Source organism: Neodiprion pinetum, chromosome 4 (genome assembly GCF_021155775.2).
Source record: "Neodiprion pinetum isolate iyNeoPine1 chromosome 4, iyNeoPine1.2, whole genome shotgun sequence".
Lineage (NCBI taxonomy): Eukaryota > Metazoa > Arthropoda > Insecta > Hymenoptera > Diprionidae > Neodiprion > Neodiprion pinetum.
In genome coordinates, this window is record NC_060235.2 from 20,523,577 (window position 1) to 20,538,775 (window position 15,199).

A 15,199-nucleotide genomic window follows, 5' to 3' on the forward strand; every position below is an offset into this window, starting at 1 on the left:
CCATCACCGTTATACCGGAGAAACGGAGGAGTGGAAAGACGGAGACGAAGGTACTGGACCCGAAACGGAGAAAAATTAGGGGCCGGGTTGGGCTGTAAAATATATCTGAACTCTGGGGCTTATCGTCGAAGCTCAAGTGTAAACGTCTTGATCAAGATCCCGAAGATACCGGGTGAAAAGTTATTGAATCTCTTCCTGACTATCCGTGAATCTAGCCGATATCATTCACGAACCAACTTTCCCGGTTGAAAAATATCCTCCCTTCAACATTATCATCAATATCCACTTAACGCCTCGTAGCTGCAACAACGTCTCAAAGTGTCAGTCATTTCTTGAGACCAGTGTGCATTTATGTCAATGATCGATCGACGAAAAGTCTTTATATGTACAGTTATTTTTCTTCTTCTTCTTCTTCTTCACCTTCTTTACCCTCTCGCGATGAATTTGTTCTTGGACCGCTTACTATGCAAGAATATTGAGAGCAAGTAATAGGTAGTTAACGAGTTGTGCACGCTGGGATCGATCGACGTTGATGCATCGTTCGAATCACCCTGGAGGAGTATCGGTAACGTCATGGTATGATTCCTTCGCGTAAATCACTTTATATTGCCCACTGATGTCCGGCGCTCAGGTATAGACCATTTACGGCTCTGCTCTGAGTTGATGAAAGCACTCGTTTCGTAAGTTTTGATCACTTAATTTTGATAGATGGCCTCTTACTACATCACGATTCACCAAACGACCCGCACATATGCCTGATTCAAAATACCCCGCTCTTCTCGCATCGCAGCTCCTGTTTCGTTTTAACATTGAACCACGTCAGCACCGATTATCCCCTATAGTACCTATATTCGATGCACGCATCACCGATACTAACAACCACTACACGACGATTCCCAAACCGGCTACGTTCGTGCTTCATAATTCTGTTGTTTCTTAAGCTCGTCGAGGAGACTAATTGGACTAATGTTACCGTTCGTTTTGCAGATTGTCCCTTCATTTTGATCGAAAACATGAAGCTGCTACCTAATCGATTCGAATAGACTTTCCGGAATTCTACTGGTCGCTAAATGGTTACTGGAATCATTGGTTGAAATACCCCATTGACGTTTACTGACTCAAAAAAACATTTTCAGCATGTGAGCAATTAACTAGAGATTTGACTACTGATACTATTTTCTGAATAAGTGTGATTTTGTGTCGGGTTGCATCGATCGAGTTCTCGTTCGGACTTACCCGATGAGGTATACAAGCCTTGCGATATTGATTTGACTTTATAATATCGATTCATTGTCATTAGTAAACTGGTTGAAAGAAAGAAAAAGCTTAATAAGAGAGTAAAGAGGATTTGTTGTGAGGAAAAGTGAATAGTTGCGTTATTACAATATGTGGAAGCGGATAGGAGCGGAATAAACGGACGAAGGAGGAGCAGAAGCAGCTTTCGTAAGCTTTTAAAAATTAAATTCCTTGACACGGTAACGGGGAACGATGAATCCATCTGCATACAATGAATGGGCAACGACTCCCGTGTCATGTTTGAACTAAAGTCGCCTAACCGCTCTTTCGACGTCGCGGGTAGAATGAGATACAGAGAGAGAAGGAGCGAGAGAGTGGAGTGGAGTGACTCGACGGTATAACGCACCGGCTACTATGACTTCGCAGCGGGGGGCAAATTAAGTTGTGATTATCTGTCGATGTGATTTAACCGACACGGAGGAGCGGAGAGGCTGACGGGAAGCCGGATGAAAAAAAAAACGAATAAATGAAGAGAAAAATCGTCCGCACGGGACGCTGCCCTGCGCTGCCCTGCGCAAGAAGTCAACTCTTGCCAGGGAAAGCTTACGCGTCCTCCGCTGGGCAGAAACAAATAGCATTGTGCCCGGTGGAGCGGCATCGAGGGTTTGGTGGGACCCGGTGGTACCTGGTGTGGCATCTATCACCTGCTTATCATGATCATACCTGCACCGAGCTCAGTCTCTGGAGGGCCGCGGAGGCCTCTCACCTCTCGCTCTCCCCTTCCCAAGTTCCTCTCAGCCCGAAGTGAGACGTCCGCTTCTACTTTTTACTCCTTTATACCCGGCTCGCACTTCGCAGCTTCCCCTCGTGCTCTCCGCGCTTCCGGAGTTGCCGATCTTTCCATTTTGTACTCGAAAATCCATCGATTACCTGCTCTCCGAAAAGATATATTATAGGTACGGTAAGGTATCTCATGTTCACGTTTATTGTTTTTTTGACCGTAAGTGACATAAAATGGGTTCATAATATGATAATTGATGAACAGATTCAAATACCGTTACAGTATTAACATGGCCGCCGTTGACGCACTTGCGATTTTATTATGATTGGAAGACCGTTTACCAGGGTTCGTCAGTTATAGAATAAGCATCACATCGAAGTACACGATGGCAAGAATAGTTTGATTACCATTTACCCCATTGAAACAGAAGCTTTGGGCCGAAACATTTTCAATGAATAATCGTTTTCATCGGCATATTGTATTATCCGAAGTATATAACGTTAGAGCCCAATGTCTGATTGGGAAAAAGTCCACCTTCTTCGATCTCTTTCTAATTGTCGATTAGATCGAATTATTCGATTTGTCGATCACCCGTCGGTCCGGGTCGAATCGATCGTTACTCGAGCTGTCAGGCGCCATCAGAGGGGCACGCGGAGTGGGACCCAATTAGCCCTGAAACACCGCCAAAGTAAAATCCTAAACTTATTAAGCGCGCAAGCTCTCGGTCCATTCGACACACCCGTAGGTATGCGCGCGAAGCGCGGGATGCTGGGATAAATTCTTGCCGAAATATCAATTCCTGTACATCTCGTTCGCCATTCACAAGGTGCGTCGTTATAAAATTGCTAAGCTGAGATATTCCAGCGGTTGGGCTTGTTAATACGTTGACTCGGCCTCGCCCTGCTGCAGTTTTCAGCACAGACACTTCGGGTCGGTGTTGAATCCGCGGCAGAAGGATACACGACTTGAGGAACACGGGGAACTGCGAAGCGATGGGACGCGGCTCGAGTCAGTTCTGATAATCGCTCGATTGGCGTTTATGCGTCAGGAGGTAAAACAACCGATGTTTTATTTATGAACACAGATGAACCGTCCGCTGCAGCATCAAGTTAACGGGCAACGAATATTGTTTTATTAATCTAATCGTCGCATAAATATTCAGTGGCCTTTTCTCCTCTTCTCTGCCAGACGTACGGAACACTGCAGTCCGTATCCTCAATTTGTTGATTCCAGGATGATGGCTTGTGGATTTTCGAAAGTGTTCTCCAACGATCCGTGATAAGGATTCAGTCTGCTACCGCAGAATTCCAATCGTCCGAGATGGATGACATGAAATAGAACAGCTGGATTTGCGATGATCTATGTAATGGCATAACAAATGAGTATTTAGAAACACAGTCGTCTGGTTGAAGAGGTAATTGTTGCGAGTTCCATACAACAAGTGCAAAGGCAGACGCGTATCAGAGCCGTGGCCTCAGATCGGTCACCTGATAGAGCGGAGTTACCTCGCCTTGAACAAAACAAACCAGTGGGTCTTAAGTACACATTTAGATCGAGGAACCACAATGGCCGGTTAACTATAGTCTAAGTGGAGGGTAACCCGATGATTATGCTGTCAGGGTTAGTGGGTGGAGACAAGGATGATCATTCACCGGCTGACCAGCTTGCGCGTACGGACGTTGCGGCTGCCCACCGAGACACCATGGACGAGCTGCAGGGGTAGTTGGCTTGATATATAGTGCAAAGAAGGTGCTTTTCCTCTTGAGATTCTGAACGAGGTAACTACGTGGCCGCCAACAATAAACCTGGATGAAGCCTGCCTCCTTCGCGTGTGTGAGCCAGTCCAATGCACCACCAATGAACTCGCGTGTTTGTGCTGCGGCAGAAGCATGAAGCTAATTCATCAGTATTATCGTAGGCGGGTGTTGTTTTCCCTTTCCCTCCACCCGATACCCCGTATTCTCTTTAGGAGTACAAGGGTTCTCATTTCTTAGTTTATAATTCTTCCTCCTTCTATTTCTCCCTACCATTTTCTTCCACCGCCATCAGCTTCCAGCCTTCGATTCTGCGTTTAACGACACTTATTTCGTGGAGCTGGGATCAGAGTTACGGTCGTTCATCCAGCGATTTTACACCTTGAACTCAGGAGGCATTGACTTGCTGCATAGCTCCTGCACGACCGTCATCATTTTGGTTTAACCTACCAGCGTTTGGTCGCTGATTGATTTCACGATGATTACTTGTAACCAGAATTCATAGTCCGTTTTCACATGTTTACCAATACCTAGGCAACAATGCCTGGCAAAGGCTAAAGCTGATTGAGTACACAGTGGTCAGTATGCGTGCACAGTCCATGCGCGTGACAGGGAGCTATTATTTTTACCCGATGAAACAATTAGTCAGCGACGGTAAGCAGCTGTAATTAGAATCTGGGTTATTAGCATTCGGTTCCCCTCTCGTAACTCGGTATCTCCTTCTATCTATACATGTGTACCCACAATTGTGAGATATGGAAAATTGCTACCTGTAATTTTCAGCCCGTAGTGCTCGAGTCTCGCGACGATAATTCGATGCATCAGCGCATCTGCAGCAGGAGTCGCGAGGAAAGCGCTTCTTCAAAGTGCAGCACTCAAAACGGACCCCGTCTGTTATCTCGTTGGCGAATCGACATTCTTACGTATTTCTTCTCGGGCATATTTCCAAGCGGGACAAAAGAAGAAAGATAAAACTGCACCAACGTTTTTCCCTCCCTGTCAAACGTTTCCTGCAACGCTGTCTGGTGCATCGTTGCAGCCGTGGGTGTATGCGCGGGATTCGGCAAAGGCCGTCCCTCTCTTACTCTTACTGATCTTTCCTCTCTGGCACTCGCCACGTGATCGGCCGTAAAATAAATCCTATCGTTAAGGTTTATCTTGAATTATCACCGGCTCGAGCCAATCAATTTGCGGAAAGGATGAATACATTTAACGCGTTGGGGAGTTTCATTAAATTGTTACATTCAACTTTACCCTGCGACTTGCCATCAAGATCGGTGTTATACTGGGGAACCGCTCGCGCCAATGAAAACATAATTGGAAATGTTCTCTCACGTGTGATCCCTCTGAAACTCGCGTCTCAGGCTAACCCGTATCTTGTGATTCAGCGTGACACAAACAGTTGGAGAAAAATTTCTAAATCTTGAAGAAATAAGGTACGAATCCAACCAACTCTCGTGACTGCAAGTGATTGAACGATTTCCATTGAGTTCACACGACTTCAGCCTGTTTGCACAGACCTTCAAGCCAGTATATCAAGTCATCTCACTTCAAGAATAGTAAACTGCCTGCGGGGATCTTCGAAAGAAGTAGAAAAATTTCTTACGTGAAGTGAATCGTTGCGTGGTTACAGATCCGCTTCAACTGAGCATTACTTAATTACGTAGGCAAATATCAGTCGAACCTACGCGGTATCCTATAACGATTGTCGTTCTCGGTGTAGCTCGAGATTCACAGCCGAGCTTGAGGCTGTATATTCACAGGTTTTATTCAATTCTCTACGTACTCGGTGTAACGACGATAAGGACCAGAATTTTTAAGAGTGTTTGCTAGCTGGAAGTAACGTCGGACGGTAAGTCGTCTGCCATAAATCACGGGCCAGTGAGGAAGAAATCGATTCACGAAACTGCAGAACTCCGATCGCCCGATCGAAAATGAAAAGAGTTATTCGCTCTCGATTTTGACACCCGTTGCATGGAATACCAATGGGAGGCGGTGCTGTGGTTGGCACAGCAATTCAGAGAGTCCCTGACCGAAGATAATTATCACTAACCATCAGCTATTTGCGAGAAATGGCTGATAATTGCTACGCTGTTCCGTTCCGTTCGGACTCCTGGAGGAGGATGGAACACTCGCGGCCCAAGGCGCACACCTAGAGTGCCCACTCGATTCTCATCTATGACGGGAATCGCGGCCCCGGAGTATGAAGCGAGAAGCTGCCCGCGACTTCTACAACTCTGTTCTCCTCAGGCTCATTCCATTGCCGAGTCAGCCGAGAACGTAGCCTGGCTGCATTATTCCTCGCTGGCCTACGTTGGTTAATTGACCGTGCATCACTTAGTATTTCTCTCTGGGTAACATCTAAAGAAGATCTGGTTTGAGGACGATTATTTCTATTGTTAACTAAAACGCTGACAACACTCTGTTCCAGTTCAGCATTTCATAACGAGGAAGAGTCTTCGTCTATTGCTAGACCGCATAGAGATTTTCTCCAGCCAAGCATCATATTCCCAGTACATAATGTTCAGGTATGTGAAGTGTTGATGTAAATAGTAATAGGCGTCAGTATTCACTTAGCTCAAACCATCCTGTACGATGTTATCAACCCGTTTCATCCCTGCGTTCATGCGGCAGATATTGATTTTTATGGGTTTAAGGTGTGTATCATCGCGTGTATTTACGTGTTGTCTAACCACCCACCTTCGGCGTTGAGTCTAGTAGGTGCAGATCACTGGGGGTGAGACATGGGAGGATAACAGACTTACCAAGACTACCGGAGAGTGAGCAAATTGAGGGAGAAAGAGGGGTGAGGTGTAATCAGTTTAATGAATGCTCACCGACCGTAATTACGGGATACCTTCTACCATGAAGTACACCTCGGTACAGCTACAAGTGCACACCAACCGGCCAGATATGCATAAGGAAAAGTGTCCGTGTCGGTTAAAGGCCAAAGTATCAACCATGGATTTCCAGATGCTGGAGATAATAAGCACGCCTGTTTTGCCTTTTCAATACTAACAAAAGTTGGAAAAACAGTAGAAACTCCATCGTCAAAAGTTAGCTAAAGAAGCATAGTCGTTATGGTCAGTGATCAATGTTACTCGAAAATGACAAATTCTTTCGTATATCTGCGACTTCCGTTTGTTTATTATTATTCTTCGTCTTTCGTTAGTATGAAGGAACAAGTGACCTTCTAATCCGATGTACATTCATCTCGTGAATGGTCGAAGTTATATATACACAGTGAGGTGCATTGATGGATTCGGCTTACTGATTGGGTTTGCGTGGGTTCCATTGGGTGCTCAATCACACGGTGAATTTCACGGGTCAATTGAGTGTAGAGCGCGTTCTTGCGGAACGGCTGGTTCCTTTCGGACGATCGATCCATTGGAGAGTTTTATTGCATACGGTCTGCCCGGTGCAGTTGGCACGTATAAATGTCGCGCATGGCGGAGTGTCTCAGTCAGACGCGAGACTGGCAGACCCGAAGACCATGGCTCGAGGTAATCGTGGCCTCGCCTCTAGGGGCCTTCTGTTTCTCGGTCGGAGCTCGGGATGACCATGCCGAGTACCTTTTTTTCCGGCTAACCATTGACATCCTATTCGAGTAGATACAGGAGGGACTGATGGTTAGTTTCCACGGTCGGATACGGCGAGGTCTAATAACTAGGAATCATATTCTGGAAGTTGAGGATTTCTGCGATTCCGGAATGGATCTCTTCGTGTTTAATGCCCTCCTGGCATGCGAACCTATCATAATACCGTCATAACCTGGGCCAACCTTGGCTCTGGTTAACAGCTCTAACTACATGTTTGCACAGAGAATCATCGCCGCAGCCGCGTCTCGGACTGCAAACGGTTTGTTTGAATTTGCATTTCTACAAGTTCAAATTAAAGGTGCGGATGCATGGTGGGACCCATCTTTTGATCTTGAAGAACATATAAAACATGGTCTCGGAATGTGCAAGAGAGGTATTTGTAGTCTAAGATCGACATTCGCAAGACCGTTACATCACATATTAGGTACCACGTTGAACTCACGAATGACGACATTATTCATAATGTCGACGACAGTGTGCCAAAGGATACTGTTGAAATTTCCTCCAAAAAGTGGAAAAGGCAGTTCATAATCAGAAATCTATCCATCTTTCAATTCAACCAAAACATTAATCCGTGGATTCGTTCTGCGGCTACGCCGCCGTGGTTTCCCTCACACCCTGACCAGGCGGTCAGACTCCTAGGTGGTGAGGGTAGAGCGAGGATCGTTGAGTGCGGACGGCGAACGGGGACATTATTGTAAACAAAATGGTACCACTATTTCATTGGTAACCCGATACCGTCGTGTATAACCCACACAGACCGTGGTCGCGTCACCTCGGCATAAAACCCGGAGTGTGGTTACACCATTATTTCTTTCACGTACCGACGACGCATTCGTACAATTATTGTCCCCGTTACAATACACACCACATTTCTCGGTTCTAATACCGATCAAAGTTGTTTCCCGACCACGTCATCTCCTCCAATGACGCCTGTTTCACTGCAGTGATCGAAGTTTTTCGAACTGTGAAACGAAGAACTCCGCCTTTTGCCACGTAACTTCGACTTTTTTACACAGAAGGTAATTTCACCCTCGGCAGTCAGGGTCTGAATGCAATCTTTCCTCCGATTCCATACAATCCCCTTTTATCGAGCACCATAAACCCGAGTTGCACCGCATTCAGCAAATCATTCCCAGTGCAGTTCCGCATGGTTTATTGTTCAGCAATTTCGATCGGTGCGATTCATACGCTGCAAAAGATTCTAGGTAAAAGTAAACATATCCTAACAAATAAATAGTTCCGACAAAATTCATGACAACTTGGCGCACAAATTACGGGACATCTTCGGTAAGTTACGTATTCTACTAAGTATATTCTGTTCGAGCTAAATAGTTATTTATACAATTTCAGCTATTGTGTCTGTGACATGACTACCAATGAGCAAGGAATCATTGAATAAAGTAAATATTTGTATGATACCGCAGTGATTTCGTAATTCCATTTGATTTTATGGTGCCTGGAGTATGGAACGATTAGCAACGTCGTTAACGGTGTTAGTTAGTATATCGCATTATTACCATCAATGGCGATTATACTTCCCATAATTTGTCCGTGGCAAAATTGGATATACAATTCGGATTGGGTGGAAGAGGAGGGAGTTGGGTTAACATAAGTCAAGCGGGTTGATCGAGGCGAAGTTAGTCGTTGTCCGATTTAAATAACACGGTGAGGACAGGACCTTTATACCAGGCGAGTGTTTTCCCCCCGTATAAATCTGTACCCTGACCGAAGGAGAGTCGGGACCACCATAACCGAGCACTTGGCGATAGTCGTAAACACTAAATTCATCGTGTATAGCTATCAAGAGTGGAGAGTTGGCACTGTGCCTGAGGAGATCGAGCCTTTCATCGGTAATTAGGATCAAAGCCTGGACGAAATTTCACCCTATGCAGTCGCCTATTCCTAATGCCTCGTTATCTGTGATCCTCATCCTCATCCAGTCGAACCAATCGAACAATCCGAACATTTGTTAGACACTTTACCGGCCGAGGAGCTGGTGCTTTTCATTTGAATAGTAACCGCCCGATTTAACCGCTGTTTTACACGCCTTGTTCCTGGAACGAAGAGGCTGGTCCTGCCATGAGGGCATCCCGACATCCCCGCAGGTTGTGTGCCCAGAGTTTGGGCCGGCTGCCATAAGGCCCGATTCCGTCTGTCAGGCCCAATTTGTTTCCTGCCCTCTTGAACGAACACAACGCACCCCAGTGTCGTTCGCCACAGTTTATGGCCGTCATTACCGCGACGGATTAAACGCTCCTCTCAAATTTTCCACTATTCGTGACCACACGATTATCCCTCGACTGGCATTCCCTTCTCGGGAATCTCGAAATCTGATAAACACGAAGGACTCGAGCTTCTTCACATGTCACATGTTGAAAGTACCGCTTTGTCTAGGCATTTTTATCGAAGCATGACCTGCACTCGCAGTGAAGAAGTAAATTCTGATCGGTTCGTTATGCAACACGTATTATCCAGTCAAGGGCGATTAACCTTAGCATTCTTTGATGCTGGGAAATTGACAACGATTGGAGAAGTTGCACACGGGCTTATACTGACGCTGGATTTCACAGTCCTTCATAGGATTCAATATTTCCAGCAGACCGAAGAGGGTATTTAGTGCTTTTGAATCGAACGTTTTATCTCTAACCTAAAACGATTATGTACCTAGCATAGTTAGAACTAGGCTATCAATTAATAATACAAAAATCGGTGTAAGGTACACTGAAAATTTACTTCATGTCGTGACCGTTCTCATTCTTGTTACTCTCTTACACTCAATGGAGGTGCGGCGGAGGATCGGATATGGCGAACAGTTAGCGTATCGTGTTATATGGGCTATTCGACTTCGGGTCGCAAGACTGTGTGTGGATTGTGTGTAGAGCGAACACAAACTGGGGGGGTAATTTGCAACACCGGCAATTTACATAATTAGCAGTTCTGAACCCGCGGCCCCTTGTGTGTCTCCCTTGTGCGCCGAGGCCTTCCTCCACTATCTCTTTCTCTCTCTCTCTCTCCCTCTCTTTCTTTCACACTCCTCGCTCCAACTCCTCCGTCTCATTTACGTTCTCTCTTCTCCATTGGCGTAATTTTTGGCGAGAATAAGGTACGGGCTTCATACGCTCTCTCATACCACGACTTTGCCGCTTTCACGCGAACGAGACAAATTTTGTACCTACCGAATTCAATGCGCGTGCGTTACATAAATGTACAATATTAGTATCAAAATCCTGAAATCGTGATAACGATGTTGATCAAATGGGAAAAATTTTCGTTAAAGAGGTTGAAAAGTACTTTGAGAAATTAATCACGTTTATCAGAGAGAAAAAGAAATGCTAATTCGAATGAAAAGAATTCGTGATTTAGTGGAAAATAGGAGGGAGAAACAATAGAATGAAGGAAGAATCCCTGCTGACACGCCATTGTACGCCTTCCTGCCGTGGAAACGAGCAGGCATTGTGAGATTCCTTACCAGTGGCGTATTAAAGATATTTCGGGGGCTTCCCCGTCGCCATTTGAATTGTAAAAATTGATTATTTTCAGGTGGCAGCACTCTGCCGCATGTACATGTACGTATCCTACGCAGGCGTGTAATGTCTATCTATCTATCTGACGAATCACTGCCGCGTATGCATTACACATGTAATCAGACACGATCTATGATGTAATAATTAATTATTTCTGCGCGTAGGCGTGTGCGCGTTTATATGTACATGTGTACATACGTATAACTACGGTCATAAATTCTTACATATTAATAACTTTTATCGCATCGCACGTCGCTCGAAATTAACGCATTCATTATACGTATAAGCTCGCGGTATTAAACTGTTAGAAACTAATCCGAAATGATTAAAAAATTACGCGGCATAACGGGAAATATTCTTTTTCTTCTTCTTATTCCTACATTACATTATATTTTACTCCGGGTGTACAGTCTGGATTGAAAATATTGTACGAAATATTGTAAAACAAAGGTTCCAAAGCTTCAGCGAGTTAAAGCGATCGAATGGAGGGATTTCGTCCAAAACATTTATCTAAAGCATTGGGATAAAAAAAAAATTCGAAACCACAGAATTTGAAAGTGAAATATATTACTGTGCCTCAGTTTTAGCGAAAAAAACGCAAAACTTGTTAAATTTAAAATTATACCGGATAAAAAATCCACCACGTTCTGCACAAACTTAATTTGGGGACTATTTGCAATACCTTGCAACGAGTGCCCGAAACGTAAGCAAAACTTTAATTTCGTATCGTATTTAGCAGTTCCATAAGAGGCTGAACGATGATCGTGTAATTAGCGAATATACAATCCTAGAATAATAATTACTTCCTTGAAGAATTTATAAGTGCAGAACAGATCAACGCGAGTCTCTGCAAGGCAAACTGCAGGTTACGTCAAACCGCGCTTGGCGATCCGCCCAATCGACGAAGAACAATGAAATATTATTTATTAATGATCATTTAATTGTCCAAACGATTAGTCGCTGCTTACGTCTCCGGCAACCCTTTGACGTCACGTCGTATCGACAGTGTTTCATTACGCGTATGTTATACCTGTACATGTAAAACGCGGTAGATCGCCTTACACTGTACGCACGTATAACGCGTGATATGCGAATTGTGCAAATTAACCAACTTGCCGGTGAGCTGTACTATCATATGTTCGCGGTCTATAATTACACCGTTTTCTAGCACATTACATATTATATCATGCGTTTAGATTTTTTAGTCTTTTTTGTCTTTTTTTTTTTCATTTATCAGCCCTCTGCATTTTAATCCCTCTGTAAAGAAATCAAATTGTATTCGAGAATGTGTAATTAAAACTACGGGACATGGTGTTTGTATATAGACGAGGTATAAGTTTTGCATATTGTAATATACTCGGGGATTATTGAGAAAATAAAATGTAGACTTGTTTGAATTAATATGTAACAGTCTATAATCATTGCCTTCTGAATTTACCAAAGCAGCTATACGATACCACGGTGACTGTCGTATGTGAATACTGGGACAATCTCTTGAAACTTGAAAATCAACCGCGCATGCGCGAGTTTTATCGGCTGTTCGTGCAGGCTGGCCATCCCGAGTTTCAGCTGTCAAACTGATTCTGGCGGTGATGTAGTTGATACGAATTTTCGAGGTTAGAATCTCAAATAATTGAGGCAGTGACTCGGAAAGGTTTGGAAAGCATTCGTTATAGGGTCGGAAAATCGATTCTTCAAAGAACGGTCGGAATTTAACGCTTATGCTCTTTGAAAATTCAAACGTACACATTTTGCGTACGTTGGCTCACCTGCGTCGTAGACAAGAATATCGCCGCGGGAAGATTTCGCCGACCAATGAGATTGAATTATGTGGCGCATGCGCGGTTGATTTTCAAGTTCCAAGCGATTGTCCCGGTATATTATACAAAGCAAATTTCATAACCTCAAAAATTTTGAAGTCACGTGTGTGATCGTTGGTCGCCCTGGTAAACAGCCGCTCTTCGATTATAACGCGTGCGCATTAAATTTTAGCAGACGACGCTCCATTTGGTCTTTAGCGATTCACTCTGTGTAAATTGTCTAACTAGATAGCGAGACGAACGAAAAATATACGGTCAGTAAACGAAAATGGGAAAATACGCAGGAAATTGCGATAATATGCGTATGCAGAAGTTTACCGATATTTTTCAGAGGCGCAGTGCGTTTACGGATGATTAAATGGGGAAACCTAATGTAAACAGTGAATGCTTAATGAAGCTGAGTGCAATTCAGGGTATGTATGTACGTATACATGCGTGGGGGTTTCAAAAATTAAAAAGCTCTTAAACGAGTTTTACGCGCCCTCAATTACCAACGTAGCTGCGTGGTTAAACCGGAGCGAGCTGCGCAAATACGTTTCAACCTGCTGCATCGTCAGTCGAGGCGACGAGTTATATAATTTGCCGAGGTGCATTTTTCTCCACGGTCGTAAAGAGGAGGAACAAAGTAAGGTGAAAAAACGGTAAGGAGTACAGAAGAAAAAAAAGAAAAGAAAAGAAAAGAAAAGTGTATCGTTGAGAAAAAGGAGAAAAATTCGCATTCTTTTACGGCCCTCGAGTCAGGCTGCATGGCCATCTCCGCAATTCAGCTGTTCAACACTCTTTAAGGCTAAAATACTCGCCTGCAATCAGTTACCACCAAATTACCAATGCGCGGCTGTATCGCTGAAGCAGCATCGCCTTATTATAAGAACGATGGCAGCTATAATCGTAAGCTGGCACGAGAAGTGCTCAAGGTAAATATAATCTCCGAGGATTTAACGACGACGCGTTTGCTGTAAATAAGGGGAAGAGAGATTTTCACCGTAATATTATACTTCGCAAACAAATTTCCCAAGTTAAAATCATTCTGTATATTTCCCCGCAATGATCATTCCCATATTGGATCGGTGAGGGAAGGATCGATACTTTTTCGCTTGTTTTTATACACCATAGCTAATCGTTGTTGATTTGCTTGGTAAAAATTCTAATATTGCAAGAATAAAGATTACTCTAAAATTGTTAAACAGATCCTAGATATCGACTTTCGTCTTAAATCACGACAAAATGGTTGAAATGAATGGTTCGGTGGATTCGTGTGATTTTATTCCACAAATGTTGATTCACCGATTATCGCCGATCGATAAATTTCAATCAGAAATTTTCCATCAACCAGTGATTTGATTTCTAAACCAATACCAACAACATTCTGCTCTGTCAATGTGTCGCAGAAACTTGCAGGAATAATCGCGAATCCCTTGAGGACTGCTATGAAAAACCGGATGTAAAAAAGAACTAGGCGATCTAATGCATCCCGCAGTTCGCTAAGTGAGTATAAGTGTTCTACTCTTGAATTGGCTGCACCCTTACATAATACCTCAATCATTGGTACGAAAATTCCTCGGCACATCCTGCAATGCGATCAAGTCTGTGCAATTTAATATGAAACCTGCAGTGTCTGAAAAAAAGGATGCAAAACAAGTTGCAATCGAGTCGGTTTTTCCTCCAAGTTCCTCGATTCGCTCCCGGCGTTAGCGATTTGAGTGCAAAACATCTCGCGCATTAGGCAATGCAATGTTGCACTACACTTGCAACGCAGCAGGAAGTGCAGCAGCGCACTTTTCGAAGATGGCTGCAGCTCCAGCTCGACATGATAATTAGAGTGCCTGAAGGTGCCTCCTGCATTTTCATGTGTAACCCTGGACTTGACTGTAATGTAACACGTCGTGCGGTGCAGCTGTTTGCAAATTTTATTCAACTTTGATAAAAATCGAATCACATGTCCGCATATCGAAAGGTTCTGAGGGAAGGGAAGAAGGATAAGAATCAAATTGATGATCAAAATAAAATAAAATGAAAAATTGAGTATACATGTTCGCATCATTATGTATGAAAATTATCGCAAACTGTTGCAATTTTGCCGTATAACAACTACAAAAACAACAACAACAACAACGGTAAGAAGTAAAAAAAAATGATAATAATAATAATAACAGCAACGTCGTGTAGATGGGCATAGCGAGTGTAAAGCGGTATGCCTTCCGGCAGCCGGAAAGTCAGTTAAGCAATTAGGGGAAAGAACTTGTAAAGAGTATTTGAAAGTGGTAATTACGCAGGTTGGTTGCAGCTATTATAAAGTAATTACCCGTACACGGGTTTGCGGTATGTATAATATGTGATAGCCGGCTGGCAACGCGATACCGATGAACACAAAGTTAACGATGCTGCATATCGTCTATTTTATAGGTTTTGCAAAATAACAATGGTGAAATAAAAATTTTGATCTAGAAGAAAAACAACTTGAATATACGATGAGAAGAGGAGA

The 15,199-nt window shown here is 43.7% G+C and overlaps 1 protein-coding gene across 5 annotated transcripts in view; it reads left to right on the forward strand.

The window, feature by feature from the left end:
- LOC124217790 (uncharacterized) overlaps nucleotides 1–15,199 on the forward strand; it is a 174,975-nt gene that overhangs the window by 100,968 nt on the left and 58,808 nt on the right. The gene's annotated exons all lie outside the window — the stretch shown is intronic.